A 27,261-nucleotide genomic window follows, 5' to 3' on the forward strand; every position below is an offset into this window, starting at 1 on the left:
GTCTAGCTAGCTTTAGATTTCTGTGGTTCTAGCAAATTGTTTCCTTTCTTGGTTTCTCTTCCTTTTTCTTCCTTCTCCTAGTTTAATCTTCATAATTTATTGTGATGGTTCCTCCTTAAAAAACCTCATCTAAATTTTTTGTCAAATTTCAGGAAAAGGGCTTATAGAGGTAACATTAACTTTCTTCTTCTTTCCTAATTTTGCTTTGTCTTTGGTTATATAGAATTTTCTGAACTTTGAAGTTGCTACTTGGATATATTGGGAAATATATCTAGTTTTTAAACTAAACTCAATCCTCTTCCCTTAGAAAAATGTTTGCATCAAAACATTTCAGCAGTTTGGATGAATTTAATTTCCCCCAAACTGAAAAATTATTACTTCAGAAGAATCATATAATAATGGTTACATTTATATATCAATTTACAAATTAAAGTACTTTCACCCAAATTATTTGCTCCTGACAAACATGAGAAACAATTCAGATATCATCATTTCTGTCTTACAGATGAAGCAACTGAGAATGAGCAAATCAATGACTTGATCCACATCATAGTCAAAAGAGATTAAAATCCTGATATTCTGATTTCAAGTTCAGCGTTCTTTTCATTGGGCTATATATGACAAAAGACTAATAACTAAGCAATGCTTTGCTTATGTTTTCAGATTTAAAAATTATTTTCAAATAAATCAATTATGGAAAATGATGAGAAACTAAAAGTAGGATAATATTTTAAAAGTTTAAGGCTTTGGGGGGAGGGGCGAGAGCGCAAATTGAAATGCAACATTCTTACCCTCGGCCTCCTATAGAGACAAATAAGTCAAATAAGTTAGAAAGTAGGCCACTGACTTAATATAAAAATCGCACAAAAGCAGGATTTAAAATAAAGATATATTGTATCTGCTTTTGCGTATATAGAGGCAATGTTTCTAGATGTTCAGAACAAGTTTAGACAATGGAGAGGCTAATAAGTTTCCGGAGAAGAAAAGGAAGAGTCCCTCTCAGACTTCGCATTCAATTGATAGCCCTCAATTTGACTGGCCTCTTGGAAGAAAAAACAAACAACCCCTTTTCCCCCGCCCCCAAAACCAAAACTAGTCTGTTCTGTTGAAAGGCACTGATATGCAGTACTTAATTACTGTGACAGGATACTTTAAGCCTCCATTCTTTTTCCCACAACATTTTTGGTTTCCGTCCCAGAAACACTGGCTTCTTTCTTTAAGCACGTAGTTTTAGAGTTGGTAGATATTTGCTTTCTAGATGTTAGAAACTAGTTTACTCAATAAAATGCAGAGGAAGCTTTTTCAAATCAGGAAATGCAGACTTGACCTGTTTCTCTTTTTTCCCTAAATGTATTGTCTGAAGACCCAGGCTTTGCCACTTACTCCCATGAAGGGAGAGAGGTCACTTGTGTCTCTGGGCAAGTCACCTAATCTCCCGGGGCCCCAGTTTCTTCATCCGTAAAATGAGGGCGACGGGATTGAATGACCGCTAAGGTCTTTTTCCAGCTCTAAATCTCTGATACTATGAAACTCTCAACAGTGGCAATCGCCCAGCACTGTGCCAGGAGAGAGGGATAACTTCCTCTTCTCCTCTGAAAGTTTCCTCTCCCACATAAGCACAGTCCTCTAGTGTCTGCCTATCGGATCAAGAGCTATGGCTAAGGGGGATAGAGGTTGAGAGATGAGTGTTGTTGAGCTCAACAGGACAAGGCTGGGTAGGCAGTCGGGGAGACTGAAGGGGGAGCCAGGGAGTGTGGACGCGCGGGCGCGCACGGTGACTGCCAGCTCCCCACACTGAGAGCGGCGCGCGCCCGCCCTCCCTCGCGCGCCTCCTTTACCTCCCCATTCCCTGAGAGTGACGCTCGCTCCCTATTCCAGTCTACTCCCCAGGAGCGGCGCGCGTCCTCCATCCCTCCCGTAGCCCGCGGCGCCGGTGCCCCCGCCCCCGTCTCCTGCGGGCTCTCCGTAGGGGTGACGTGAGTCGTAGTCAAGTTCCTCCCTCGGACTCTGCTCGGCTCGGCGAACGGAGGGAGGGAGAGAGAAGGCGGAGACGGGGATCAGCTGCGCTGGGAGCAGGAAGCTGAGGAGGACCGGGAGCCGCCGACGCCGCCGTCACTGCCTGGAGCCCGGCGCCAGCACCCTGCCCTCCTTTCCCGCTGGGCAACCGCTCAGTCCTTCCTTTTCTCCCTTTCCCGGCGCCCCGGCTTCGGGACATCCCGGCCGCCACCACCGCCGCGACTTACCTGCTTCCCCATCCAGGTAAGTGAATGAGAGAGTTAGGGAGTGTTCACATACCAGGAGTAGTTGCAAGCCCTGGCCAACCAGGGTGACTGGTCCCCTGTCGCTGCTGTGGGCCGGGAGCTGTGGGAGGACAGCCCCGGGCCCCCCTGTCTCCCTCGCGGGTCCCCACTCTCCACCCCGAAGTCCAGGCTGCAGCTGCATTGTCCTCAGCATCTTCAGGGGGTGTGGTGGGGCGGCGGGGCGGGGGAGTTAGGGTCTTCTTAGGGAAATGCGAGGGGTCACGGCTGGGCTCTTTATCCTCTTTCCCCCGAACTCTGGGAAAGGAGAGAAGGGGAGAAAGAAGAGGGACTCTGCCGGCTCGGGACAGAAGACTGCAGGGCCGGGACGGAAGGCAAGAGGCTTGCTCGGTAGCTGTGGGTCCGGCCTGTGAACTGGCTAGGTGGTGAAGGTGGAGAGGTGATGAAGACGGAGCGGGCTCCTGCCCATTCTGCGGGAACCACCTGCCGTGTCCGCCCCCGGGGTTTTTTCTGACGCTTTCTGTAAAAGGCAGAGACTGGGAGGAAAAAACAAACAAACAACTTTCCTTTAGAAGTTCGTTACTAAGAATTTAATAAATTCCTTTTTTATTATCATTAAGAAAACGTACTCACTCTTCTTTGCCAGATAATTCACTGTCTTCCACTAACCAAGCCAAGGTAACCAAAATTTATTAAGCAAGCCTTCTCCTTGCCAGACTTTGTGCTTAAGTTCGGGATACAAAGAGAGGGACAGGAATAGGCCCTTCTCCAAGGAGCTCGTAGTTTAATGGGAGAGACTACTTTAAAACAATTATGTATACAAACCATGTACAAGCAAGATATATACAGGATAAACTGGAGAAATGATCTCAGAGGCAACACACTAGAAGTAATCTTTTATTTTTGCTACAAATGTGTTTTTTAAAATTTTTTAACATAAACATTAAAAAGGTTCCTTTTGTTTTTACATTCCTTTCAATTCCAAATATATTATTCCTCTTTCACTCATCCAACTATCTTTTCTATCAAATCAAAAAAGAGGGGAAAAAATGCTGTTGAGCAGAACTAACCAACACATTTACCTAGGTTGCAGGCCTATGTACTATTTCATGCCCGTAGTTATCTATAAAATGAACAGCCACAGGTTCATTTTCTTAACTCTTTCTTGATCTCCAGTGAATCTTATTCTTGATTAAATGACTAAAAAAATTGCCAACACATCTAGTAAATCTGTTCTATAATTGAAGGGATCAACTTGCATTAATAACAGTATAATTGTGTAACCTGACTAGGTTAAGGATTAAAAAAACAACAGAAGAGTATCTCACACTGCTCTAAAGATGATGTTACTTTTAAAGAAACGTTTTATTTTTACAAGGCTAAAATAGATTTTATTGCTGTGATTTTGATTTCAGGGAAGTTGTAGTTTGATAACTGTCCTTTTCCTGATGTTAGCCAACCAGTAATGAGATTGAATTTTGCATTCATTTGTGTTCATCTAACAAAAGTTATGGAGGAAATACTTAAATACTGACCTACAAGTATTAGTAAGGAATAATATTGAAATTTAATAAGAAGGTCATATAAGTTTTTGAAAATTTAATTTCTTGGTATATATAAAATATATCTTGTCTGAATTTATTTGGAATATTTTTTTTCTTCTGGGGGAAAAAAGATTTTAGCATAACTTCTTACATAAAAGTAATCAGAAAGTTTTAACAGAAATTACACTTGCCATAAAGTGTGGATCTTGAACTTGGGTTGGTAGTGGTCAGGGTACAAAGGTTAACAGTAAAGCAGAGCTTTTTTTTTTTTGTTGCACAAATTAACTGAATTTCAGAGATGCCTTCCTTGGCCTAAAGTTTGGTGATTAGGAGCTGTTCAGTAAAATTATCATATTTCATTCATCAAGCAATGTTAATACCATGTGGTAGGCTTCTGTCAGAGGAAGAAAAAATAAAAGCAGTAATCCATAATTTTTATAAATTTGCTTTTTTCAAATAGTAACCTTATTTTAGGTAGTTGTTTATATAGAAATTGTAGAGAGGTAAACAAAGGTACCATTAACCTGTCATGAATTTGAATACTGAATTTTATTTAAAGTTTTATTCTTCTTTTAGGCTTATTCTAAGTTAAGTTTCCAAAACTGTTCAAAATCAATCTTTTTTTGTGGGTGGAGGGAACAAAGTAGTGATATTGATGCAGAAAAAGAAGGAAAAGAGTGTTAGTGAAATATTTTAAAAATATACAGAAAAGAGCAGAAGGTAATTGAGAAAGACATAAGCAAGATGATTTCAGAACTATAGTATAAAATGTATTATGTACTTTAAAAATGGTTTTCTAAATTTTTTATTTTTTGTATTCTTCATATATGGAAATAATCATGTTCATTGATATTTGTGACATTCATAGAAATAAATATAATATATATAAAAAGGTATATGAGAATATTTCTGAAGGAACCAAAACCCCCAACAAAACTACAGTTTTTGTTCACAATAGCATAAAATAATTTGTTTCATTGAGTTTTTCCAGAATCCATGATAATTTGGCCTAAAGAACACAAGACAGGAAGTGAGAGAGAGGCCAAAGTTTCATCCTGTTGTGAATGTGCATAATGTGTGTTGAATATTATGTCACCCATTGTTTAGACAATAATGTTGTATTGAAGAACTTATCATTTCCTCCAACAACTCTTTAAGATTTTTACCTATCATTTGAATAAATAGAAGTATCTGAAACCCATAAAACTGTTACGTAGTTTTAATTATTTTTTATATTGAAGATGTTCTTGAATTTTTGGAAACTTGCCTATCTAAAATGGAAATTTTGAATCTTGGTGACTTGGAAATGAACTTATTTGTCTTTTTATCTATGAATGATGACTAAAATTTCTTTAAAAAAGACTTGGTAAGTTATAGTTGAATTGAATTATGATAATTGGAACAATGAGACTATACTTTTGAACACACCCATTGGTTGAAGGAATTGATTAAATTGTCTGAAGAACTGATATTGTATTAGGGTACTTGGAGGTTTGATATAAGAACGTACTGATAGATAGATATGAGCCTCTGATTAATATATTAACTAAATTCCTTTTTTTCTTCTAGAACAAATCAGTACTAAACTATATCAAGTATAATATGTTGCCTCATCTTTTCCCAAGTTATTATTGCTTAACTAAAATGAACTCTATAGATTATAGAACATAGAATTAGATATGTTGTTTGCTGTAACCTCATCTTGGGTTTACACACATGAATAAAACTATCAGTTTTCACTGTAGCGATAATGAATAGTATGTTGCTTCTAGTTAGCACATACTGTTTTATTTTCCTTAAGAGAAAAAAATTTGCCCATAAAAGGGAAATATCCTTCTTAAAACTATTCATCCAGTTCTCTTTCAGAGGGAGTTTATTTTAAAAAACGTTTATATTGTTACTTGCACAGGTTAATTTCACTATCCTCCTCCCTTCCCCCCTTGTCCATTTCTTATATTAAGATAAGGAACTGAAAAAGGAAACTCCATTGTTGAAAATAGTTTCTTTTTCTGTCCTTAGGAAGATGTGGACTAACTAGTGTGTAGAAAGGATCATACATTGTTTAAGGTATAAGCATCTTTTGTATCTGTTTGAATTCATGAATGAAATAGGAGAGAGAGGAAGCTAACTTTTTTTGCCTTTTTAATAAGGGAGTATTGTTTATTATAAAAGTATTTTGAATCATTAAACAATTATAAATGTAAATACCTATTTTTATTTCTATTACATAATACAAATGAAACTATATAAGAAATGCCTTCCCAAGCTTAATTATTTTTGTATTCTCAATAGTTCGACTTCTTATCTTTACTACAATTAATTGAACAGAATGTAGTTAAAATGAACTTTTGAATTCTATTAGTGGAGTATTCAACAGAACAAATATTTTAAAGGATACATTTAAAATAATTTTCCAGTAACAAGTACATAACTTTATAAGTGATAAACCTAGACTATTCATAATCACTAAGTGAAATTTTTCCTTGAGGATAACATTGACATAAGTGGTGACTTAAGGAAAAGTAGTGGGTCAAAAGTAAATACTCAATAACATCACACAATTGGATCCATATCCAGAAGAACCCATCTGTCTTCTTTAGAAACGTTATAGTAGGGGACAGTTGGGTAGCTCAGTGGATTGAGAGCCAGGCCTAGAGAGAGAGGTCCTGGATTCACATATGGCCTCAGACACCTCCCAGCTGTGTGACCCTGGGCAAGTCCCTTGACCCCCATTGCCTAGCCCTTACCACTCTTCTGCCTTGTTGGAACCAAAGTATTGGTTCCAAGACAGAAGGTAAGGGTTTAAAAAAAAAAAAGAAATGTTGTAGTACCAGAAAGGAAGTTATTTGTTATGTAGAAAACATCTGTTTCAAGTGAAACCAAAACAGTGAAGTGCATTCCTTCTTTGTATACTCATATGATGCTCCTAAGTAATCTGTACAAAGGAAGGCGTTGGTAATTGCAAGTCATAGAAATCTTTTGTGTATGCTGTATGCTCACTTGGTATGTAGTCTTACAGGTTAATCTTTGTAAATTAAGGTGTTGCATGTGTCAGGAATTTTTATTGGAATAGGAATTCAAAATAGGTCATCTAGGAGTATAGATATACACATGGTGGAGTGTATAGAAAGCTGGCTTCTAAAGACCAGGGTTCAATTTCTGATTGATACATACTGTCTGGCTGTGTGATCCTAGGCAAATCACAGCCTCTCAGCATTTTAGGCAAATTTTTAGGCAGAGATTGTTAATTTGGGGTTCAAGGATCTCCATGGGCATATTTCCTTTTTTTAATCCCATGTTTTTTATTGGAAGTGTTTTAAAATATTATTCTTGGAAATAATACATAAATTTCATTAAACTGTCATTGGAATCCATGACACCAAAAAGAAAGTGAACAGTGTTTAAAGAGTATGAATTGTAGAAAAGGTACTGACTTATCTTGGTATTTCAGATTTGTCATTTGGCAGTTCCCCATATGTGGTCAATTCCTCTTTCCCCATTATCATTCAACAGATATTAATGACAAATGTGGAGAATTCAAAGAGAAAGATAATCTCTGCCCTCAAATAGGGTATAAACTAGTTGAGATAAGCATAAGGGACAGGGTAAAACTATTGTACCAGGAAGAATATGATAAGGGCCATAATGGAGGTAGCAATAAAGTATAATGGTGGCCTAAAGGAGTATGAGTTGTTTATTATTCTTACTTCTTTATTATTTTATGTGGTTGAGAGGATCAGGAAAAGGTTTGTGAAGGAGGTGGTTTTTGCAATATGATTTGCAGAATGGGTAAGATTTTTGACATGTGGATTGATGAAAGCATTCCAGGTACATGGAATAGCATGAATAAGCATGGTAGGTTTGGGAAAATAGTGAATGGATTGTACAATACATAATAGTGGGAAGTAAGGCCAGAAAATACATTGGGAATATATTGTGGGACCTTGACTATCAAGTTGGAGTTGAGCATTTATACTTTGAGAACATATCTTAGATAAAATATTAAAGTTTCAAAGACATGTAAGCCATTGAGAAGTTTGTAATATAATTGGGAGAGGAAAGGGATAGCCATAGATAAAGGCCAGATTGAATTTAAATTCTGAAGATGCTTATGCTTTTGGATAGTGTTTCAGGGTATTTCTTGTGCTGAAGGTTGTGCAGAATTGCTGGTGTTAACCTCCTAACCGTGTCTAATAGCAAATTACGTGTTTGTGAGGATTATTTTGAATTAGGAATTTTGAAAAATAAGAATATTAATATTCTGGCAGCAGCTAGAGGTTTACATAATTTACAGATGTTTATTTTTTAATTCAAGAGTAGCAGTTGAGGAAAATTTATTTTTGGAATATCAGCTTTCTTGGTGAAATTGATGAATTTTTTGGGTCCATCACTTTAATTTTTTAAGAAGTCTCATTCTTATCCCCCCAAAATATATTGATATCTGGCATCACAAATATGACATATTCTTTGAAAAGGTATTTTTACTATATATCATGTATCATTATATTTGTTGATTATATTTTTGGCTTTACATTTAAGTATCAGTAGTGAATAAGGTGAAGGGGGCGTGTCTACATATTTTTAATACTGAATAATATTTTATTGTTGTTTTGAGGTTCTTTAATTATATGCTCTATATGATAATCAGTATTAAGTAAGGCTGGACTTACCAGTCTGTGATTTAGACAGACACTTACTGATTTGAAGGGGCGCTTGAACCCTGAAAAGCTTACCTGCCCTAGATATTTCCTCTGTTGGCTTTCAGTATGTCTGAAATACCCCCTATTAGAATCAGTGCTTTGCATTAAATTATTGTTCCCAGAAAGCCCTTGTTACAGTGTTAATATATACCTGGTAAAGGCCACAACTACAATCATTTATTACCACATTATTAGAACAGGGCTCTGAGAAAATGGGAAATAGGACAAATAGATTTTGCTAGAGGCTAGGAATAACATAGAGGAACATGGAGTTCTGCTGGGTGGGTCAGGAGTTGGGGTGTTTCAAAGAGAATTAGGAGGACATTAAAGACAAATGACAATTTTGCTTAGGGTTTAAGTTCTCAGAGTATACTTGGAATCTTATATTCAGTGTAGACCACTTATTTTCATCCCTTAGATACATTACAAGAGAAACCCTTTTTTCCTTCTAAGAAGTTACTGTATTTCATATGATATTTGAAACTAAAGAGTATAAAATAGAGGAAATATTAAATTTGTAAGAAACCTTGATAAACCATTCCTTCTAGACTAGGTTAAACCAAATGATCATAGTCTGGATTGAATAGTAGAAAGTGATATTCTATCACTAGAGTGTTTCTGAGGGAACATGAAAGCTCTCCTTTTGCTTATGTACTTAGAATTCTTTTGCATTTACTTTTAGAGGTTCTTTAGTTCAAAACTAAACTTGTCAGCAATGGATTTAGCAATCTAACCACATTTATGTCACTGGAAATAGCTGTTTGCCTTCTAGGAGTTCATTGGTAATTTTGTGTTTTAAATAGTTGGTTTTGTATTTGTGTTTTTTAGACAGTGTTATTCAGCTATAGTAATATTTAGGGTCAATTTTGTTGTCAAAACAGTTTTGTTGATGAATAACAGCTTGGGCCATTAGGATGATTTCTCTGGTGCAGGCTAGTACATGATTTTGGTCAGTTTTCATTTTTACATCTTTCAACATTACTGGGATTACTGCAAATAGCCTTTGACTTCTACTCTTCTTATACTTTGAGCACAGTCAACTAAGTGACTCTTCTTAAGAACTTATGGAAATCTTTATGGCTTTTTCTAGTACTATTCCTGGCACTTAGTAAGTAATAATGTCATATGGATTGTACTTTAAGATTTAAAAAAATGAATTACAATTTTTATCTTATCTTTACATTAAACCTGTCAAATAGATGATTTTATTTCCCCCATTTTAGAGATGAAGAAACTGAGGCAGAGGGTAAATGACTTGCTTAGGATCACACAGCTATTACATTTCTGTAGTCAGATTTGAATTCAGGTTGTCTAGACTAAAAGCTTCCACCTAGGTGCCTCAAATGCTTCTGTTCTTTAGAACCAATAATAATAGAACAGTAACTGAACCTTATACACCATCTTGCTTTACTCTCGTGGTGATAAGGGATGGATTGGAGAGAATTCTTTTAAACTAAAATTACCACTATGCGAATTAATGTTTTTAGTACTCTTGGCAATCTAATCAAGCTTGTTTAAAAGCTATAGAAATGACCTATTAATATACTGTTTTTTTATAATTTGCATTTTTAGGAAAAGGCATTGAGGCAATTGGATTAGTGGAAAGAGCTCTAGAGGATGAGAGTTCAAATTTCAGTCCTGTTCACTTGTGTGACCTTGGGCAAGTCATTTGATCCTCCTCCTCAGTTTCCTCATATGTCAATAAGGGAGTTGGACTAAATAATTTCCCAAGTCCCTGCCAGCTTCAATCTGTGATCCTACAAGCACAATATTGGATTAAGAGTCGGGAGATATTTGGATTAGCTTTATAACTCCAGACAAAAAGACTCAAATTCTCCGAGTCCATTTTATTTATTTTACTATCAATAAAATGATGATGGCAATATGTTTACTACTCATCTCACAAGGTTGTTGTAAAGGAAATGTTCTGTAAATTTGTCATTATCATTTTTCTTTGTTGTGTAGGAGACATGAGTAGAATCATAGGATTATAGAGGCAGGAAATTTTTGATTGACTTCATATGACTATTTATGACCTTTATTGCAGCATAAATAATCCAAGAAGATTAGATTTTGATAAAGTAGTGAATATAAATTTATAGTTGAGTAAAATAATTAAGATTTTTTCTGGAATTTTATTTATAATAAATATTTTTTTCTTTGCTATTCTGGCTCTGATGTAGTTTGTAGAAAAGATAGCAGTAGTAGCTATGCTATATATATAGATATATATATAGGTGCAAATATATATATATATATATTATAAACCCTTACCTTCCATCTTAGAATCAATACTGTGTATTGGTTCAAAGGCAGAAGAGTGGTAAGGGCTGGGCAATGGGGGTTAAGTGACTTGCCTAGGATCACATAGCTAGGAATAGTCTGAGGTCAGATTTGCACCCAGGACTGCCCATCTCTAGGCCTGGCTCTCAACCCACTGAACCACCCAGCTACCCCCATATCTACCCTATATTAAAAGTGGCTCCCATGAACTTTAAGAACCCTGTTGTGAATAAATGCTTTTTACACCACTAAGAATCAAAACTTGATGCAGACCCAAATGGTGGATACTCATTTGAAAGATTTGTTGAAATTGAAGACTACAGTTCTGGAACTAACATCAGTTCTTAGTCGCTATAAACAGATACAAAAGAAAAGTAATTAATTTGTTTTTGTTTCTTTATAGTTAAAACAATTTAAATGTGAAAAGAGACCAACTTTTAAATTGTTCCTTTTTGGTATATCCTTCTGTATTATGGTAGAGGTAAAAATTCAGTAACTTTATACTGTGCATGTTATTTTTACTTTTTGAGTTAGAGATACTTGTGATGTGAGGGCAGGTAGACTGAATGTCTTTTAACCTCTCTATCTCGATTTCATCATCTGTAAAATAGAGCAGATAACTTATCTTTAATGGCCTTTTCTAGTTTCTAGAATCTATAATGAGGGTTCTTTGTTCTTTTGAATTTTATAATGGGTTTTTTTATATGACTTTTGGCTAGTTAATGAAAAAAAAAGTTCCTTATTGTTGTGGATCCAGACAAAGCTCCATTAACTAAAATTGTTTCTTTTATCTTGGTCATTTTACTACTCTGGGTCTCAGTTCCTTTATTTTTATAATGAAATGCTCATACTCCATCCATGACATCCAAGGTTTGTTTCAACAGAGTATATTACTCTTGCCTTTAATACGGCCCAGGAGTCATCCTGGATTCCTATTTTTCACTATTCCTAATTTCCCCACAATCCCCCATATTTAGACTGTTTTCAAGGCCTATCCATTTCACTTTGGCAACATCTGCCCAATATAAGCTCCCTTCTCCCCTCTGACACTGCCACCACACTGGTGTAGGTCCTTATCATTTCACACCTGGACTGTTGCAATATCTTTCTGTGAGCCTGCCTGCCTCCATATACTCCCTACTCCAACTTATCTGCCATTCAACTTCTAAAGATATTTTTACTAAAATTAAGGTCTGATTGGGCCACTTCTTTACTGGGTAAACTCTAGTGGCTCCTTGTTGCATCCAAGAGTAAATATAAAATGTTCTATTTGGCGTTCAGATCTTTTTATAACCCATCCCCCTCAGTGACATTTGCCTCCTGGCTGTTCTACAAGTAAGACTACATTTTTTGTCTCTGGGCATTTTCCCTGACTGACCCTATCTATACCTAGAATGCTCTCCTTCCACTCAGCTGTTGACCTCTTTAGTTTCCTTCAAATCTCTACTATTTGAAACCTTCCCCGTTTCCCGTCTTAATTCCAGTACCCTCCCTCTGATAATTATTTCATGTTTACTCTCTACATAACTTGCTTTGAGTATATTTGTTTGCATGTTGTCTCCCCCATTAGATTGTTTAATTCCTTGAGGTCAGGGATTATTTTTCTGTCTTCCTAATTCTTAATCTAGTGCCTAGAACACAGTGGGCACTAAATAAATGTTTGTTGATTGGTGTTTTGTGGAATAGACAAATTCCTACAAAACTGAGTGTTCCATGGGGAAAACAAACCAGTAATAATCTATGCCAGTGGAATTAAAATCCTATTGTAAAAAAGGGATTAAGAGTGTGACTAGTTTTGTTGTTTAGTAGATAGGATATAATATTACTATTACATAGTTATGAGGTGATATATTAGTCATACAACAGTAGTAGAATATCAGATTTTTTGATTGAAGTATTATAAGTTTATTTACAAAAAAGATGGTTAATTGTAATATTTAATTGCTATTTGAAAAATAGAAGTTTTTAGTATTTTAGATATCAACATAACATAATAGAAAAAAGTATGGATGCAGAATCATAATATTTAAGCTTGTATCTCAGTCCCTTAACCTATCTGAGCTTCAGTGTCATCATCTATAAAATGACTTGACTCTCTCAAGTATGTTTCAATTCTAAGTCCTGTGATCTTATAAGTGGTTTTGAAGGTTGTAATTCTCTTTATAATTTCCAGACTCTCTTATTTTTTAGTTTATCTTAATATAAACTAAATTTTAGGCTTTAATCATGACACATATATCACTGTCAGGAATACATTCCTGAGCATAATGTAAACAGTGAGGAGAGAAGAAGACTTTCTACAGGGTCTAGACTGAGACCTGTTCAATGTGGGGAAAGTGTTCTGTCTTGTTTTTCTGACCAGTGTCTACCCTCCCCCCCTTCCTCCATCTGTGCCAGCTTTCATTCTGCCCTCAAAAGGGCCCCAGAGAAAGAGAGATACAAACACTTTGCTTGAGTAAGAAGACTGCTAGGCCAGATTTGGGTCTCTTGGGGTTGCTGGAAAAGTCTATATGCTTGGACATGAAGATAAATGAATGAGTGAGGACCAATGAAGACTTAAGAATGTGAACATTTTTTAAACCTATGTTGAAGTTCATCATCTAATTTTTTGTTTTTGATTGTGATAGTAAATAAATATAAAAAAATTGGAGATGGACCAAGGTTTTCTAACCAAAGGAAATTTTAAAATAGCACCTATGAGTGAGTCACTATACATTTAGCCTAGACTATTGAGGAAAGTAACCTTCTTAACATTTTTGAAATGGTCACATTTTCTGTTAACTTTCAGCATGTTTTGTTAACTGTTCTTTAAAAATCAGAATTTTTAAAACCTTGAACCTTCTTCAAAGTATAATGTTTATTTATACTGAGCTACCCATAGACACAGATAGTTCTGTCCTGAGGGATATTCATCCTAAGGCTGTTGTTCTTTTTATGTTAGGTTATTTGAATTTCTTTGAAATATGGATTGGATTATTGCAGAGAGGTTTCTTCCCTTGTTATTTGTTCTAAAATTAGTTCAGTCAGCTGTGCTTTGGTTTGTGGGTATCTTGTTTTATCCTTTCATAGACTGTGTGATCTTAGTGCCTATGGGACAAAATAGGGATATTTCTTGAAAAAAGATAATATAAGTTTTTCTGCATTTCCTGTTTAACAGATCTCATTTTGTAGATGAGAGGGACAGGACATCTTGTATATTTATGTTTGTTTTTGAGGTTTTAAATAATGCTATGATTTGGTTTGGTCCCTGAAATTGGAAATGTTTGTATATAGACCATAAAACTAGCAGCTGTCTAAGATTGTTAAATTCATTATTGACTTTCTGACATCACATTATTGTACTAGTTTTGTAAAGGTTGTCTTAAAGGTGTCTTTGTCAAGATAATTTTAGGGTTGTGACTTAAAAAAATCTAGATTTAATTGGTCACTGGGGAAAATCCCAAATAAAATACCCACATCAGTCTGGAAATTTATGGTAATTTAATTAACATAGAGGGAAGGAACTTAAGGAGGAGGTGGGAAGAGGATATAGGATTCCTCCCGCCTGGCCTGTGCCTGAGGGAGTTTAAAATTCCTGCCTCTAGATCTCTGAAGAAGATTAGAGGCTTCTAAGGGGATAAAGTTGGAAAAGTAAAGGAGGAAACTCAGTCAGAAACTCACCACCAAACCAGACAAATAGCTTGTAGTCATGCTAAGATTCTGGAAGGCTCAGCACGCTGCTCTCAGCTAACTCTCCACCGCCAATAAGAGTGTTCTGAGAGACGAAAAATCCCAAATATATAGACCTTTCACCCTTGTGTCTCCTCTAAATTTTCACATCTACCAATCACATCAAAGGCTTTCTCCAGGACTGCCCATACTTTTAGTTCTCACCTTCTTTGATTATATCTTTTGAGTTACTTAACACTTCTTTCTTTAATTCACCTTTTGTTCATTACTTGACCTTTTTGTTATTAATTTAACCTTTATAGTTACTTAACGCCTTTTTGTATTAGTACCTAAAAATAGACTTAGCTTAAAGTTCTAGCTTCACTATAAGGTGAGAACTAAGTACCTTCATTGTTCAATCAGGAGATTACAACTGTATCTTCCCCTAAAGTTCGTCTAAGTAGGGTGGAGTAATTTAGAGTTCCCAAGACATTCCTGATTTTGTTAAACTAAGTATCTTCATTGTTATAAACAGGAAATAGCTAAATCCAATCTTCACAATCACCCCTGATGATCATTGGGAGACTAGTCTCCCCATTGATCATTTAACATAATCATTTTGTAGTCCTAAAGGACTTCTAACTGCAGATGTATACAATATTCAGTTTCTAAGAGGAAATTTACAATAGTTAGATAGAAGAGGGAAATAGAATAAAGACAGTCAGCAAAACCAATGTTTACTGGGCACATTGACAAAACCCAATTAGGGGGCAGTCCCCTTTTGGCATAGAGTATACATTCAAATAAATGTTCAATCAAACTTCAGTTCAATCAGCCACAAGCAAAGTTCATTCTTGATCGTTTTTCTGGCATCTCTGAAACAGTTCATTCTCTGGATTTAGGAGTTAGCAAGCTTCTTCCTTGAAGATCTTTCTCGAACAAAATTTCAAAATCTTGAATTTTTACTAAAATACAGTGTCCCCCCCCCCCCCGAAGTGGGATCTAAATCCAATCTTCACATCTTGCAAGAGTTTTTGAAATTGTACAGGTTTTTCAATACATAAGCATACAATGAAATGAATTTCAGGGCTAAAACTAGTTAAATTTTTATTTCAAAAGGAATTATTGTAAAAGCTTCTGTGTTACTAGATAATTTTATTTCAGATTAACCTCAGCACTGGAAAGGACAGAAATCATTTAGTCCAAACCATACTTAAATATATATTTGATTTCATTTATGTGGGATATTTCAGATGATGAAAAATGTTAACAAAGACATTTGAGCATATCTTGGTGATAACTGCCTTTGTCCTCCAATAACTTCCATCCAACATGCTCGAGGCCCTTCTCACTTTCTCCTGACTTTTTGAGAATGTCATTGGAGAGTTTGATGTCTCTCAGTCTTACCATGTGACTTACCATAATTTTCAATTGTACTTTCTCTGATGACATCCTTTGTTTTGGTTCTTTGTAGTCCTTATGTACTATACGATGAACCCTACTTACAGTTACCATGTACCTCTTCATTGCCCTTTGCCTGATATTCAGTTTTAATTCTCTGGAGGCTTTGGTAACTAAGTGGCACAGCAAATGGAGCACTGTATTTTTCTTTCAGAAAGATGTTTGCAGTCAATAAAAGAGCTTTACAGTTTCTTGAAGATAGTGTGGTTAGCTTTTGTCCCTCTGTTTAGCTAAATACAGTGTCTATTCAAGGTCTCTGTGATTGTGCTTTTTAGGTTGTCCATCTAATTGCATGTCATATCTTAGTAAAAAGAATTCTTGATCCATTGGTTTTCCTTTTATGGATAGTTAGATCATACTTTTTTGAGTGGTTATAGATTTCATATGAGTAGTAGTATTGTTCCAGAGTTTGCAGAAACTAGCCCAACATTGTCCACAAACAGAACAACCTGAAATATCTCCCCAAATAGGGAATTCCTCTAAAATCTACTCTGAAATTCAACCCTCCTCAATATCTGTTGCTTCTGGGACCTCTACATACCTCTGATTAGAGTGATTGGAGGTTGGACTTTTGGAGAGCTCCTCTCTAGTCCTTTACCATTTAAGGAGAGCAAGCAGGAAATTCACCTCATCATTTTTCACCTTTTTCTGGAGTTAATGATTTTCAGGAACTCATCCTTCTGTTAGGTGAAATTGACCCTGCAACTCACACCTTATCTACTCCTGCCCCACCATGGCCCCAAGGCTGGGTGCTTCCCCTTTTCCTCTCTCCCATTACTCACTTCCTGTTGTCTTCTTCCCTGAGATTGTGAGCTCCTTGAGGTTAGGGACTATTTTATGCCTTTCTTTGTCTCTCCAGTCCTTAGCACAGAGGTTTGCTCATAGTGTACACTTAATAGGTTTTTGTCAACTCTGACTTTCTCTTCTACTGGGATGCTACACTGTATTTCCTCCATGGCAAAGATGAATTATATTTGGTGGAACATATGTCTTAAATTGTGTTATAAGCATGTTCTCCTGTAGAATAATGGCTATGATATATGTCTGTTCCCTTCTAATTCTCTTATCAAGGACAATCTCTGTGTGTGCACAGATGTATGTATATGTAATACCTATGTGGTCGATCTAGTTGGACCAAAGAATTTAGGAAGAATATAATGAATAAGAGCATTAGAAAAGTAGATTGGGGACTAACCAGTCAATGACTTTAAAAGTTAAAAGAAGTAGTTATATTTATTCCTTAAAAAAAATCCTTACTTCCTGGTTTAGAATCAATACTGTGTATTGGTTCTAAGGCAAAAGAGCAGTAAGGGCTAGACAGTGGGATTAAGTGATTTAACCAGGGTTACACAGCTAGGAAATGTCAAAGGTCAGATTGATTCCAGGATCTCCTGTCTCTAAACTGGCTCACAATCCATTGAACCACCTAGCTGTTCCCTGTATTTATTAAGTATAAGAGAGAGCCCCTGGAGTATATTGGTTTTAGGAGAGTGAGTAACAGGGTCAAATGTACAGTGTGGGAAAATGATTTTGGCTGCTGGTGAGAAATAGATTTGAGTCAGGGGACATTTGAAGGAGGAAAACCCATTCAGGAAGTTATTGCAGTAGTCCAGGAGAGAGGTAATGAGGGCTTGATGTATGGTGGGTGTAGTAAGATTAGAGAAAAGTGATAGATACAAGTGATGTTATGATGGTAGAAATGACAATAATTAAAGTTGCAGCAAGTCACAGAAAGGATAATGGAGAGCAAATATTGTGGTAATGAACAGGCTTGCACTAAAATAGATAATGCAAAATGTTTTGCATAGCTTCATATGTATAATAGATATTGTATTTCTTACCTTCTCAGTGGGTAAGGGAGGAGTTTTGGGAATAGAATTTGGTACTGAAAATATATAAATAAAAAGAAATATACTAGAGAAACAGCTAAAAGGTATCATCAGAAAAGTATACTACCACAAAAGTTTACCTCAGCTTGTTCTAGAACAAGAGAATCCAGGCTCATTGGACTACCATGCTCCACTGTTAGAGATGAAATGTAAAGAAATCAAGAGCAGGACTTCTGAATCATTTTTGGTGTCATGAACCCCTTTACAATGTGGTGAAATCCATGGACCTCTTTCCAGAGTAATGTTTTTAAATAGTAAGGAAATGCTAAATTTCAATGAGAAGTTAGCAAAACTAAAAAAGTAATTTCCCCCCACTCCATTCAGTTCATGGACTCCCTGAAATGTATCCAAAACCCTGCAGGTTCATCCCTTTATCTAGAGCAAGGTGCCCCCCTCATTTTTCCCCCAAAATAACACTAGCATAAGACTACCTGTGGAGAATTTACAGGAGGTCATAGATAAGAGCTGTACAGAACAAGAAGATTTGGAGGGGTTTTGATAAATACCATTGGAAGAAATACTACTAGGAAATAGATCATGGATCCCATTAAACTATCAATGAGGGGGGGGAGCTGGGTAGCTCAGTGGATTGAGAGCAAAGGCTAGAGAAATGAGGTCCTAGGTTCAAATTTGACCTCAGACATTTCCTAGCTGTGTGACCCTGGGCAAGTCACTTAACCCCCATTACCTCCCCCTTCCAAAGAATCAATGAGCTATAGAATGGTGTAGCTAGATCCTACCTAAAGTCAAGGGCTCAGACCAAATAAATTTTAGTAACTTTGTTGCTTTTGTATCGACTTTGAAATAGAATTTCAGCATATAAAAAGCTCCTATATTTACCAAAATATTTTTTTAAACCCGTACCTTCTATTTTGGAATCAATACTGTGTATTGGTTCCAAGGCAGAAGAGTGGTAAGGGCTAGGCAATGGGGGTTAAGTGACTTTCCCAGGGTCACACAGCTGGGAAATATCTGAGATCAAACTTGAACCTAGGACCTCCTGTCTCTAGGCCTGACTCTCAATCCACTGAGCTACCCAGCTGCTCCCCTAAAATATTTAAAGTAGCATTTTTTTGGTAGTAGCAAGAACTATAATATGGTAGGTGTCCATTGATGGGGGTATAGCTAAACAATGGAGGACAAAATGTATGTATATTTTAACAGTTAAAATTTAGGGGAGATGGGGAGACTGAGGCAGGTAGAAATTAGTTTCTCTCTGCAAGGAGTATTATATTTTTTAGAGGTTTATTAAAGATTAAAAAATATACAAGTAAGAAACATGTGCCTAGGCCAGAGGCCTAGACAAAATAACCTCACATCACGCAAGAGACCGCCTGCTCCAAAACAGAAATCCAAAAAGAGCCAAGAGACCTCAAAAGCCTTTGAATCCGTTTCAATCCCTTCTCGATCTCAGCCCAGGTGAGATTACAAGGCATTCTGGGGAAGTGGAGCAAAGGCTCATGGGGATTGTAGTCCTGTATTTGAGTCTATTTTTTACAATATAATTAAGTATAAAATATGTCGAAAAAAAAATCAGGTAATTTTGAAGGGGAAAGTTTCATGTAGAAGACAGCTCTAGAGCTGAGTTTTGAAGGAAACTAGAGATTCTAAGAGGAAGATAGGGATAAATGTAAAATCTTACACTTGGGTTTAAGAAATAAGCTCCACAAATACAGAATAAGGAGATGTGACTAAACACTTCCTGTGAAGAAGACCTGGGGTTTTCTGGAGGATAATGTATAATGTGACTATCAAAAAAGATGATGTCATCTTACACTGAATCAAGAGGAAATGTAAGACCTAGAAGAAAACTGTTAATATACTGGGTTCATTACCTAAGAGTATGTACTCATATTAAAAAATGGACCACTTTTACTTAGAGAAGCTTTGGGTCATTTAAAGCATCCACATAATTCCTCAAATATAATCCGGCCTTTTTTCCTTGTCCTATTCCATTCATTGTTCATTTTTAGTTTTTGTTGAAGATGTGTATACTAATGGACCACCTTTGTGGGTTGTCTTTCTTATTTGTAAATCATGATCTGGGCAATAGATAGTCTTTATGCTTCATGTCCTATCCAGCCATCAGTCTTTTTGCCATTTGTTTGGCAATAAAGCCTCTGATTACTGGACCTCTAGACATGCTCTGAGGCACTTGAGACGTGCAACTTTAGAATTCTGCATAGGATCAAACTGGCCCAATTGGTGAGGGAGTGAGTGAGTGAGCGAGCATTAAGTCACATGATACATTATGCGCAGCGAGATTCACATCAAACCGCATTTTGCTTTATATTCCATCTACTCAGCTAGCTATTTTCTGGACTCTCTCCCTCCCTCCATCCAGCTTGTTTCAACCTCTTGCTTTGAGAATTTGGATCCAAATCAATACTACTATTGCTTCTAGCAGAGGCATATCAGTAGATTGCCCTCAGAGTTTTGAACTTTCATCTTTTGAACTAGAATGTATAATAAATTATTCTAGTATCTTAGTGACCTGGAATAGCAATAACATGTATAATTTAAAAAATTCAATTTTAGTTTACTTTCAATCTTGAATTTTCTCCTTCCTTTTCCTTCCTCCTCCACTCATTGAGAAGGCAAGAAAAACCAAACCTCATTACAAAAATGTAGTTATACAAAAAACATTCCTGCATTAGCCACATTCTCCCCAAAACAGTAGCATCTATAAAAAGTATAATTTATTGCCAGTAGTCTTCCAATTTTAAATGCTTAGCTAAAATTCCTATGTGTTATTTTATTTAGTGAAGATCAGGTCTCCATTGTCTATATGCTTATAATTTACCATTGCAGAAGTTTGGGCTTTGTTTGAATTGAGGATTGTAGGATTAAGAATCTCTCCCCACCCCCCTTTTTAGAGTAGCATAAGAAATGGTGAAAAGGCTTGACTTAGATAAACTACACACTGACAAGAGATCATCCCCTTTAGTATTGTGTTAGGGGTTCTCCCTGATTATTGTAGTAGTATCAGTTGCCGAATGCTAACATTGCTTCATTGCATAGTGATAGAGAGGGAAAAGAGTGATGAGAAATAGAAGGAAAGAGGTGAGATAAAGGTTGTATTTATAAATCTGTTGCTTTGATAGTTGTTTACTTATGCCAATGTCCAAGCACCTAACACGGTGCCTAACACCTAATAGGCCATATTAGTAACAAACATCTAGTAGAATTTAAAAAATTAGCGTAAATAATTGTTCCTATTTATATAGCACTTTTAAGATTTGCACAGCAGTTTACATAAATTATTTAATTTTTATCCTCACAACAACCTTAAGAAGTTATCAGGTGAAGAAACAGGTTTAGGGAGATAAAAATCACATGGCTAGGATCACACAGTTACTAAATATCTGGCAGGGAAGTGAATCTACTGACTCCAACTTTATCTGCCTCTCTTAATGTAGATTGGACTGTTTCAAACGTGTTTCAAATTTATAGAAAGATCAACTTTATATTCTATATTTTATTCTATATGTTATATTTATATTATATATGTTATATATAAAATATATTTCCTGAAATTTATAGAAAGATCAACTTTATATTTAATTTAAAAAATTTAGGGGCAGTGGATTGAGAGCCAGACCTAGAGATGGGAGGTCCTGGGTTCAAATTTGGCCTCAGACACTTCATATCTATGTGACCCTGGGCAAGTTACTTGACCCCCTTTGCCTAACCCTTACCACTTTTCTGCCTTGGAACTAATATAAAGTATTGATTCCAAGATGGAAGGTAAGGGTTTACAAAAAATAAAATAAAAAATTATAAAAAACAAAGAAGTTACGTGAGAGATTCTTTCTCATTGAGCTGTGGGTAAAAATAGGTCTCATCAGATTTTTAATTTGTGTGGCTTTTGTTTGAATAACTGTTTCAGGAAGGCTAGAGAATCATGGGTACAGCCTCTTCCATGTGAGTTGGAATAGAATTTAGAAATAATATTGTCTAATCCTTTTATTTTACAGATCAGGAAACCAAGGTGGAATGACCTGCCCAATGTTACACAGCTAGTTTGTGGCAGTGTTGGAGATAAAATCCTGGTCTCAGTTCCTAGTTCCAGTTTCTTATACGTATCATATTCATCTGGCTTAGCTTTAATAAAAGTACTTGTATGTTGTGACCTATAGTGAAGAAATAAAATCTGGAATGATTTCAGATTTATTTCACATAGAGCTTTAATTAAGGAAGAAACAATAGTTGTATTGCATAGAATCCTAGGGTTGTTTTCTTCCTGTTAGGTGGCTGCCAACTAAACAGTACCTCTCATGAAATTACATACTGTAGGATAAAGGAAACTTAGATTGAGACTGTTGTGGTATGACTTCACATCAGGAAAGGAAAAAACTCTTAAAAATAATATGATCTAACTAATGATAATTACTAATAATAGCTTAGCTCTCCTTCCTCAGTTTGTGCTAGGCTTTACAGCTTACAAGGTACCTTTCTCACAACAACCTTATGAAATTGTTAGAATGTATAATTCTCCCTATTTTACATTTGAAAAAATTAAGACTTAGGAAAGTTAAGTAGTCACCTAACTAGTAGGTAGAATCAATATCATCTTGGCATATAAAGGATATATTAAAACTTGTAAAAGTGAAAAATTAAAGGTTTTTGATAGACTGTGTTGAAAATATATGTTCATATAAAATATTTTCATCTAAAATTTCAGGAAATAGACCAGATTTGAAATGCTTTTGTACTTAGTTTGTATTTTTTATGAATCATCTTCCTTAATTTACTTGTGGTTGATGTGTAAACACTGTTCTGGGAACTACTCAGGTCTAATTTTGGAGACAATATTTTGACTATTAGTACATACATTTAATATAGTGGAAACATACCATATAAACATAATTTTAAAAACTTCATAGGACACGTAATGGTGATTGTGGAGGATATGCATTCAAGGGGTCTCAGTTTTAGATAGAACTTGTCTTCCATGAGAATAGGAATTGTTTTATTATTTGTATTCCCAATGCTTGGCTTAGTACTTGGTATGCAGTAGGTGCTTAATAGATGTTTATTAGGAAAAATTGACTTCATATTTCATCACAATCATATTAATTAGAAGCTAAATAAGAACATATTCATTTCATTAAGCAAGACATAATTTTCTACCTGCAATATTAGAATATTATGAATATGGTATAATTTATTCTAGAACTGAATCTGAATATATTTGTGAATTAGAATGTTGACCCACTTATGTGCAGACATTGGGGATATAATGAGACAGATAAAATAGTCCCTGTACTAAAGGAACTTAAATAGAGAGTGTGAATGAGTGATGCTTGGAAACAAATTGTTTCCTTAAAGTATGAGCTTTTTTTGTATACTATAAAAAAGGTAAATATTTCCAAATTTGAAAACATACTTTTCTTTTTCTCTTAAAAATGTGTCCTCTCTGCTAGATAGAGGACTGGGCTCAAAGTCTAAGTCCACCTTTGGTACACACTGGCTCTGCAAATTTGGGCAAGTCCCTTGGTCTACAAACTCTTTAGTTTTTACAACTGTAAATTGCAGAATAGTTGTTCATCTACATCAGAGGCAGTTTCCTCATTGAGAGTTCCCTACATTGTTGAAATCAGAGGTCTAGTCAGACAACAAGTCAGCAGTTATAGGATCATAGATCTAGAGCTGGAAAGGATTTTATAGCTCATCTAGTTCAGCTTTACAATTTTGGCTAACGAGGAAACCAAAAGCTAGAGCATTGAAATCAAGTCAGCAAGCATTTATTGAGTGTTTACTATCTGGCACTTTGTTAAGTAGTGAATCTTGAAGAAAGCCTAGGGAAGCCAGGAGGAGGTAGAAATGAGAAAAAAAGAGCATTCTAGGAATGAGGGACAAATAGTGAAAATATAGTCAAGTGATCAGAGTGCTAAGAGGGAAGGTCAGTATAGCTGACTTTTAGAAAGATATAGCAAATCATTCCAACATCTTTGCCTTGAAAACCCCAAATCGGGTCACAAAGAATCAGATACAACTTAAATGACTGAACAACAACAGAGAAGTTGAGGTGACTGTGGGCTGGTGGTGGATGGAGAGTCTGGAAGTTGCAGTAAGTAGAAAGCAATATTCTTACCTTCTCTCTCAAACAAATAAGTGGAGGAATGAGTCACTGAATGTGTGACTGATCAATACTGGAAAGTTGGCCAACTATTAATGTGCTCTTAATAAATGCCAAAAGATGGAAAGAATGATGAAAGAAAAGCAAATTTCTTAACTGTAAAACAGCCAATGTAGAGCATAGAGCGGCAGGGCTGGATAGATTTGGAGTCATTCATTAGGAGAGTAGAGATTAGGGCTGATGATGCTTCCTCAGAAATTCAAGGAGTGAAGGAAACCTTGCCGAGGTTCACACCATTATTTGAACTCAGGTCTTGTGACTCAGAAAATTAGTACTCTTCCCATTCTGTACTACATAAATGATTTATTTTATAGATGTAAATGTTAAGTAATGATAAAATTTCTCAATTCTAATTTTTTTAGTTGAAAACTAGGTGCTTTGAGGTTAATTTTTGTTTTATAACTTATATTAAAATGAGTTTCAAATATAATTGAATCTTGATTATTGTCTGTGAAAATAAGGTAAATATCAACTTTTAAAAAACACCCCATTTACTAGTTCCTATATTTTTGATGCTTAAACTTCTAGGATAGAATTACAGAATGGAATGTCCTATTTAGGAAAATTTAATATGTAATCTGAATTTATAAAGCAGAAAAATTTTGTGAAGTGATTTCCATTTCAAAGAGATTCTGTACTTTGTGAAAGTATTGTTCACTTTGCAAAAGATTTTTCAGTTTTTTAAAATGATAACATTTGTTTTTTATTACCTTAATTTCTAAATATATCAGTACTCACTCTCCACTCTAGAGAGATGTACTTTTTAACTGAATAAAACCAATAGGAAAAAAAAAAGCAGTTCATCAAACCAACTAACCAATCAAGTGAGTTTGATATTACATATAGTATTCCACACCCATATTCCACTAACTCTGCAAGGAATGGAGGGAGGCACATTTTTTTCTCTTTGTGGGGCCCAAACTTGTTCATTATAATTGCATAACACTTTTCCCCATCTTTCCATTTGCACTGTTCTATTATTAAGCATTGTGGATTGTTTTTCTGATTCTGCACACTTTACTTTGCATCATTTCATATGGGAGATTTACTTGTGTGACCTTGGGCTATTTATTTAACCTACTGGGCCACAGTTTCCTTTTCTGGAATATAATACTAGATTGTTTAGGAAGTCCCTTCCAGCTCTGTGATGCTACATAGGTAACATGGCTTTTAGGCAACTTTCTAATTAGATTCTTTGGTTGCTCCTCCTTTCACTGGAGAGGTACATGACTGAATGTGGAATGTCAAATACTCTGTTGGACAAGTTTCCCATGCTTCTCTCCTTTGTTTTCTCTTTTAATTAGTTCTTAACAAAGTTTTTTTTTTTGATAAATACATTTCAATATAATTGGTTTAATTTGTAACATTTATGCATTTTATTCCTATAAAAACATTTTTCTTAGAAGGGTTCATATATTTTACTGTTGCCAAAGAGGTTCACAAAAAATTCAAAACACTTGCTTTAAATAGTCATCTCTCTTTAGTGCAGACATTTTAATATGTTCAAGAAATAAGCATATATATACAAGTTTTATATATATATAGTGATATGAATCCAATATATAAGGTGATATGAATATTTATTTTTAATCACTTATCTTATTAAGACTGTTATCTTTGTCCCTAACATATGAACCAAAACTTTAATTTACTGTCTTTAGATTAAATTTAAGGAAAAAAAGTCAGGTAGCAAAAATACAATTTAATTCAATTCAGCCAACATTATTAAGCACCTTTTATGTGCTGAAATTCCAATATGTAGAAGTGGAGGGGACCTTAGTGAAATCTGATGTTCTTATTTTATAGTTGAGAAAACTGAGGCCCTGGAAAATGCATTGATTTGCTTAAGGTGGCTTTCAGAACTGACTAGAACCCATAGTATGTTGAATGTTTCCAATGAAAAATAATTTCTAAAATGGTAGGATATAATGTGAAATCCATCTTTTTATTTACAAATAAATGAGTTGGATCTTACGTTACATTACAAACAATTGTGAGTCTTCTCACTTAATACTCATTTATAGTTATGTTATAAATTACAAAATTTATAACTAGAATAACTTTGAAAAGGATTAATTTTTTTATTCAAATATATTTCAATAAGGTAAAATTGTGGTGAGACCAAAAATAACTATTAGTATAAAAATATTAATATAATTTAAACAGGTCTTCCTGATTCTAAGTCCAGTGCTCTAACCACTTCATCACTTAGGTGTCTAGATAGTGTTAGTACCTATGTATTAGCATATTCTGTTCTTTGTTCCCAAGTGCTTATTAGTGAGGAAATATTGTGGTTGGAAGACTAAACTCTAGGAATGGGGAATAGACAGGTGAGAAGGGGAGGAAGAAGGAGTCCCTAATAACCCCAGTTTATATTCTTTGTAAGTTGGATGCTACTTATTACTAGAGAAGTGCCTAATCATGAGTGCTTCTAAATAGCTCATTTTTTACTGGAATACTGTGCTCAGTTCTAGACTTCATAACTAGGTTATAGGATACTGATTTAAATTCTTTCTCATATATTTACTAGATGTATGATCCTGGGTGACCCACAACCTCTCTGAGCCTCAGGTTCCTCATTTATAATGCCAATTGGGACAAAAATAGTCTTTAAGCCCAGCCCAGCTCTAAATATGTGATCTGACTAGTGAAAAGAAATTAAAGATGATTCTGAAAAGAGTAATAAAGATGATAAAATAGTTGAAGTATCAAACCTGTAAGGAAAGTTAAGAAAATTAGGATTAATTTGATTGAATAAGATATGGTTGAGAGACAATTCATTAACTATCTTTATGTGTCAGAAGGGCAAGAATAAAAATTCATTTTAAGCAACATTTTGAAAAATTTAGACCAATTATTGGAGAAAACATCCCTACCTAAATAACCAGCTTTTGTTATTTGTAATAAGGTTGTGAGTTCCTTGAGAGCAGGAACTGTTTTTGTCTTTCTTTTTCCACAACTTTTAGCACAATATTTGGTACTTAGTCACTCTATAAATGCTTGTTGATTTGACTTGAGAAGTCTTGGGACATGTTCCTACTTGGCTTACTAGATATCTCAAGACTCTTTTTAGCCTTGAGAGTGTTTAAATTTTACAACAACGACTCTTTCTATTTTACCTTTTTTGTTCAAGAAGCATGGTTTTTCCTTTTTTATTTTGAACTCAATAAACATTGTGAATATTTCTACATACAAAAAAAGATTGTATAAATTTGAAACTACAAATCTATTATGCACAGTTTACTTTGAAAATATATGTATATGAGAAATTCAACACATTAGTTTCAAAGCTCTCTTGGGAATATTATTTTTTCTTCTTTTTTAATTAAAAAATAA

General features: G+C 35.3%; 1 protein-coding gene across 3 annotated transcripts in view; it reads left to right on the forward strand.

The window, feature by feature from the left end:
• The first annotated feature begins 1,581 nt into the window (after positions 1-1,581).
• Positions 1,582-27,261, forward strand: part of MYO6 (myosin VI) — a 191,479-nt gene continuing 165,799 nt past the window's right edge. For 2 of the 3 annotated variants that reach the window (XM_001365803.5, XM_007484226.3), the window contains exon 1: positions 1,802-2,259. The gene's annotated coding sequence lies outside the window, so the exon portion shown is untranslated. Of the gene's footprint in view, positions 2,260-27,261 lie in introns of all 3 variants that reach the window. The other variant, XM_007484224.3, reaches the window with a different exon arrangement.

This window comes from Monodelphis domestica, chromosome 2 (assembly GCF_027887165.1).
Source record: "Monodelphis domestica isolate mMonDom1 chromosome 2, mMonDom1.pri, whole genome shotgun sequence".
NCBI classification, from domain to species: Eukaryota; Metazoa; Chordata; class Mammalia; order Didelphimorphia; family Didelphidae; genus Monodelphis; species Monodelphis domestica.